The 6,128-nt window shown below is 54.1% G+C and overlaps 1 protein-coding gene across 1 annotated transcript in view; it reads right to left on the bottom strand.

Annotated features, from left to right (window-relative positions):
- NDST1 (N-deacetylase and N-sulfotransferase 1) overlaps nucleotides 1-6,128 on the bottom strand; it is a 62,622-nt gene that overhangs the window by 55,779 nt on the left and 715 nt on the right. The window lies entirely within an intron of this gene.

Here is a 6,128-nt window from a genome sequence, read left to right as displayed (position 1 = left end):
CCCGCCACGCCGCAAAGTCTGAGCCTTCCACTTCGCTAAGCCTTAGTGGCCACACCTGCTACCAAGAGGGGTGACACAAGTGCCTATTTCCTCCTGCTCGGAGGATGGAATGAGCTCCCTGTTCAATAACAACATCACCAGCTACAACAATAATCATAACTCACATGGACTCAGCTTATAGTTAAGCATCTTTCCTGCATTATCTTTCTAAATGTTGCGAGATGGGGACCGTTACTATCCCCTTTGAACGGAGGAAGGCACTGAAGAGCTTCCCAAGGTGCCACAAGTAGGAAATGACCCAGCAAGGCCATCTGGGTCCAGAGCCTAGCTCCCAGCCTCTGCCCTGCCTGTGTTCTAGTGACCTACCCCAAGATCTACACCAGGCCACCTCTCCCTGACATCATCCCGTCCTCCTTCCCAGGGCACAGGGAGGCTCGGTGGGAGGCCTCTGGAGGTGCCAGCCCACAGTGTGCACAGTCTAGGGCATGGTGCCCTCGTCTCAAGGACAGCCACAGGACCTACCAGCCAGGCCAACTTATCTGGCGTAAGTTTTAGATACCATTCAACATGGCCACTAGGGAGGACATGGGCCCTTATGGAACTTGAGCACCTTAACCTTGATGGAAAGGACAAAAGAGGAAAACAGGTATAACAGAAGAAATCCTGTCCGGCCTCCTGGATAAGACTGGCAGCTCCCACACCCTGTGCAAATTGCCCAGTCTCTCTGGGCCTCAGTTTCCTCTTCCAAATAAACATTCCCAGGCTATGAGACAGAATGTTCAGGAACTCAAACCCTGAGGATTCTTCCTTCCATCTCAGAAAAGACAGACCACCCCCTAGGTATAAACAATATTAATACCCATTGTTATCTTTGAAGAGCTACTTACTGGGCTCTTACTCTGGGTGAGGCACTGATCTGTTCAACTCTCCTAGCAAAACAGGACTATTACTATCCTCATTGGTTAAAGCCTAGAGGGATTTAAGATTTAGGTAATTTTCTCTAGATCCCACAGCTAATGATGACAGAGCTGGGACTTGAACCCATGACTTTTGACTCCACTCTGCAATGCTCCCCCCTGGTGAAATGGGCCACACACAGCCCCTGCCTCCAAAGCCTGGAGCCTAGAAGAGATGAGATATGTCCCTAAGAAACCAGAATTCAAAGCCAGGTGTGCGAAGGGCCCCATGACAGGGCCATATAGTAGGCTCTTCCCATGCAAAAGCAGGGAGCAGGCAATGTCCAATGGCATTAGGAATAACTGTAGGGAAGTGGTGACACCGGAGCTGGGCCTCGGTGGGGGACTATTGGGCAGTGAGGGCAAGTGACTGGGGTTCAGCATCCTCGCCATGAGCAGAGACGGGCAGGTTCTGCTGAAGCTTGTGGGGGAATGGGAGATGGGGCACTGGTCACATAGTGGGCTACCTCCCATACCTTACCCTCCAAATAAGCAAATGCTCATTTACAATGCATATGTTTAACATTAGATTAATCCAGTCTGAATCAAGAAACGAGACAGGTAGAAATAAAAAGGGCTAGGAGGCAGCTTAATGTAAACTCTCCTCCATCTAGGGAAGAGATTTGGTCCCCTCTGTGACTCCTTTGGTGGCAGACTATCTCTACCCCGGAGGCCATACAGTTCCAGACATTCACATCCACACCTTCTATCAAGCTCCAAACCTCCGAGTTGAAGCTGATGGACAGAACTTTGTACCAGCCCCACAGGCAGGAGAAAGCGCCTCTACTGGTGACCTTTCAGGACCAGGAGACCCTGCGTTAACCATTGCTGAAGGGCAGGCGGGGGACAGCCCTGCCTCCACCCCTCCCGCTCCTCACTTTCAAACCCACTGGCCCTTCCCTTCAACTCCTACTGGTTCAGACTGATTCATGATTCAGCTTTCTTTCCACATATTTGAGGAAAGAGAGACTGAACCCATTTCACAGACGGGGAAATAGAAGCCTAAGGTTCCAGTCCCCTGAAACCACAGTCCCGGCAGCTCTGGCAGCTGGTCCAGACATCCCGAGGGGCCCCTGGAAGGTCAGCTGTGCTGAGTGTGTTCCACAGGGTAAGGACTCTCCCAGGCAGAGCACTGCAGGCCAGGCCAGCATGGGGAACTTCCCAAGAAGCACAGGAAGGGGCAGCTCTGAAGAGCTATGAGAAAAACAGGGGGTGGAAATGGGCCGAGCACTACCCCAACTGCTGAGATTCTCGGAAGAAAAGGGAAGTGAAAGAGGTCACCCAGGTCTGACCCTCCCGGCACACGCCTTCGGCATCCTTTCCCTCTCTCCAGGGTCACTGTTTACCTTTAGCAATGGAGACCCCGCCTCTCCCGAGGCATCGTATTCCCGTTAGCCTCCTGTCACTCTTGCTGCTGTGTCTGCCCTCAGGAGGCACGGGACAAGACTATGCCCTCTGCCCACAGAGAGCCCTGCCAGGGGTTGGAAGCAGTGACGCTGTCACTTAAGGGTCCTTCCCCAAACCTCAGGTCACCTGTGATGAGCCCGAGCCCCAAAGCAGCTACAAAGTCCTTCAGCCTCCTCCTCCTCCTCCTTTCCTCAGTCCCACCGCCTGAGTCAGACTCTGCTCAGCTCTCTGCTGGACCCCAACTCGCATCATCTCTGAGCTGGTCTCAACACAACCAGTCTCACCACCATCTTTGGCCAAATGACCTCTGAGAGGAACAGCACACTAGGGCAAAAGCAGTTCTGGCCTGCGTTCCAATACCGCTCTGTAAGTGACTCAAGGCCTCTGAGCCTCCATTTCCCCATCTGAAAATGGGGCAGGGGTGGGGATTACCGGCGGCAGCAGCTACTCGGCAGGGGTATTGTGAGATTTCAGTGGAGCGTCTGTAAGGAGCCTGGCACGAGACATGGCCACAGGCATCGACTCAACGATCTGCTTACCACCCTCTGTCCTCTCCACCGGCTACAGAATAAAATCCAAACTCCTGAGCAGGATGCTGCAAAGTCCCCAGAACCCAATCTTGCCTTCCACTGCCCCCCTTCCCACAGCCTGCATCCTCACAAACACTTCCTCTCCCAGGAAGCCCTGCCGACGTTAACAACCAGAAGAGCTTTTCCTCTCTACTGACCTTCCAAAGCCCATCTATCACTGACCACGTCCTGCCTCTCCACCATCACTGAGCCTCGTCTTCCCTCCCCCATCAGACCAGCAGCCTCTCCACTCAGAAACAAGCAGCACCTCACCCTCACCCCATTTCGTTTCCACATCACCCCACCCCGCAGACAGTTTCCATACATATTTAACAAATTACCCTAATGTTCCATTTCATGTAAAGTATGTCCAAGTCCTCCAAACAGTCCAGATATTTCAAGCCATACCCAAACCAAATTCCAAGCCAGCAGAAGTCTGCCCAGTCTCTAGGGACTTGCAGGCCTGGCTTTGGTCCCAAAGTATGGAAGACGGACGGGTCGAGCAGGCCCAAAGCCCAGAGCAGAGAGAGCTCGGAGCTGCTGAGACCAGAGCCCGTTTCTACGTGTCACAGATGCAGTTTCTCAGTTGGCTCCTGGGCCAACCCTCAGCCTATGATTTCACACTCGACCACATCCTCAACTTGTGAATTAAAACTGTTTCTTGCATGCCCCTTATTGACAGGAGGCTCACTATCCATTTTTTCTTGCTTGCTGGCTCCTTCCCTCACCTGTTGATTCTCCCAGAGGCCTCTCTTTCTGCTCTGATCACGAGGACAAGGACAGTCTGGCCGCATGCCAAAGGGTCACCCCCATCCCTCAGGGCTCCTTTCACCCACCCAGCCCCTCCACTCATCGCCCCGCATTTCTGAGTCCCCTCAAAGTCCAGCTAGTAGTGGAATTTCCACTCTTGTTCCTAGAAGCTACAGTGGTCTGTCAGCCCAGGAAGGCCCCTGTTCGTGGAGCCTACCAAAAACCTACAGACCCTGCAAATCCCAGACGCAGTGCTGGCACAGCCCTCGGAGCATCTAGGACAGTAATGTGCACGCAAAGTTTCATTTCCCAAGAACCTTCATTCTCTACCCCGCTCCATTGTTTTAAGATGTCATTTATTAACTAGAAATTTGTTTTCCATGTTTAAAGAAATTACTCAAGGCCCCCAATAAGAGCCTGATGAGCAGTCATGAGATGGTACCCTCACCAAAAGACTGGGCCAGCACAGAGCACTGAAACCGGCGGAAGTCTGGGTCCATGCATATTCACTCAGAGTATTTACTGAGGGTCTACACTGTGCCCCAGGTTCAGAAACCCAGTACACACAAGCATTTTCCATTAGGATTCTGTAATCCTGACCGTGGCTCAAAGTCCACCCCCCATTACTGTCCTCGGGGACCTTTGGGGCTGCAGCACCTAGGGCAGGCCATTAGTTTAGCAATAAGGACCCTGCTGATGAGTCACACAAGTGGACACCTGTGATATAAATCCTTTGGCCTTCTGTCTCTCATCGCCCCCAAGGGCTCGGCTTCTTGGCCCTACCTCTGCCCCCTGCTGATCTAAAAGTGACCTGGTCTGAATGGAGATGAAAGGTTCTGCCTTCTCCTGGGTGCCGGGGACAGGCCTGTTGACAAAGCCACCAGCTGTTCCTAGCTGGAGCCAGGGAGACCAGCTCCTCCTGCACCACCCTCACTGGGAGAGCATTCCTGCCACGGACCCAGCCAGCAACAGAAGCCGGACCACCATAGAGGTCCGGGCCCAGGCTCCACTGGACTTCCCTCCTGGTCCAGCTGCCCACAGTAACAAGAGCCAGGGCACAAGACCTCAACCTGCACCAGTACCAGGCAGAAGGAGCAGCACCTGGGGGTGAGGGTGATGGGGAGAGGGGACAAGTGTCCTCATACATAATTTCAACTGAAAATGACACCATGAGCTCAGTCACAGCAGGACTTTATAGAGACCTGTAGGTGAGACTCAGGCTAGGGGAGGAGAGTCAAATCCAAGTTCCACCACTTCTCACCTGCACAGCCTTTACCATCCTGTGCCTCAGTTTCCCCCTCGGTGAAATGTGGTTCATAGTAAAGCGGGAGAACTGAAGAAAATTATATATATAAAACAGTTAGCCCAGGGGCGCCTGGGTGGTTCAGTTGGTTAAGCGTCTCACTTCGGCTCAGGTCATGATCTCCCTGTTCGAGGGTTCGAGCCCCACATCAGGCTCTGTGCTGACAGCTCAGACCCTGGAGCCTGCTTGGGATTCTGTGTCTCCCTCTCTGCCCCTCCGCTGCTTGTACTCTGTCTCTCTCTCAAAAATAAGTAAACATTAAAAAACAAAGCAAAGCAATTAGCCCAGTGCCTGGCACATAGTAAACATGCAATAAATACTTGTTGAATATAAACATGCCACAGTTTACTGAGGTACCACAGATTTTCATCTCATCCTTATTCTAGAATATACTATATTTTTCCCATTTTACAGGTGAGGAAACTGAGGTGAGGGGAAGGTAAGGAACCAGCCCAAGGTCACAGAGCTGGGAAGTGACAGACATCCAGGTCAGTCTGCACCTCAAGACCAGGGGCAGGACTGCCTGAGGCCATTCTCAATGACTGGGGGAGGAGGGGGGCCGGAGTACAGCGCTGGGGCTAGACAGGGGTAGACAGGGGTGGGGTCCTGAATCCCCTGGGCCTAGCATGGCTCCTGGCTGACCCCTATGCTCAATCCAGTTAAGAGCCAGGAGGCCAGTCCCCAGATTCCCATCCTGTCCCAGTGCCCCCTCCTCACCCCGTCCCAGGGTGTTAAAGAGCAGCGTTCAAAGCGGAGGCTCCACGCTCCGAGAACCAGAGAGAGGAAGAGAGTTAGAGACCAGGCCGCTCTCGCAGCCCCGAGAAAACCGGTCCGGCCGCCTCACCCTGCCCCAAGCGGGGACCCGGCCTCTAACCCCCTCCCTCGCCAGACAAAAGTTTCCCCTGTTCGGGAGTAGGGGAGGGGGAGGGGGCATTCCTCGTGAGTGACATTATCCGTGACCTACAGCTGCCGCGCTGCCCTCGCCCGCACCCCGGCCTGCCCCCAGCCCCAGCGCGGCCCCCCACCCCTTTGTCCTCCCACCCCCGTGCGCGGGGCCCGGCAGACTCGGCTCGCCCGCCCGGCGCCCGCCCGCACTAAACTTGCGCCGGCGGCCGCTTGGGCCCCGCGCGGCCTGCACGCCCG

This window comes from Herpailurus yagouaroundi, unplaced genomic scaffold (genome assembly GCF_014898765.1).
Source record: "Herpailurus yagouaroundi ecotype Mexico unplaced genomic scaffold, PumYag 29, whole genome shotgun sequence".
Taxonomy (NCBI): domain Eukaryota; kingdom Metazoa; phylum Chordata; class Mammalia; order Carnivora; family Felidae; genus Herpailurus; species Herpailurus yagouaroundi.
Note: the sequence above shows the minus strand (reverse complement) of the source record. Positions and strands in the feature narration are given on the sequence as shown.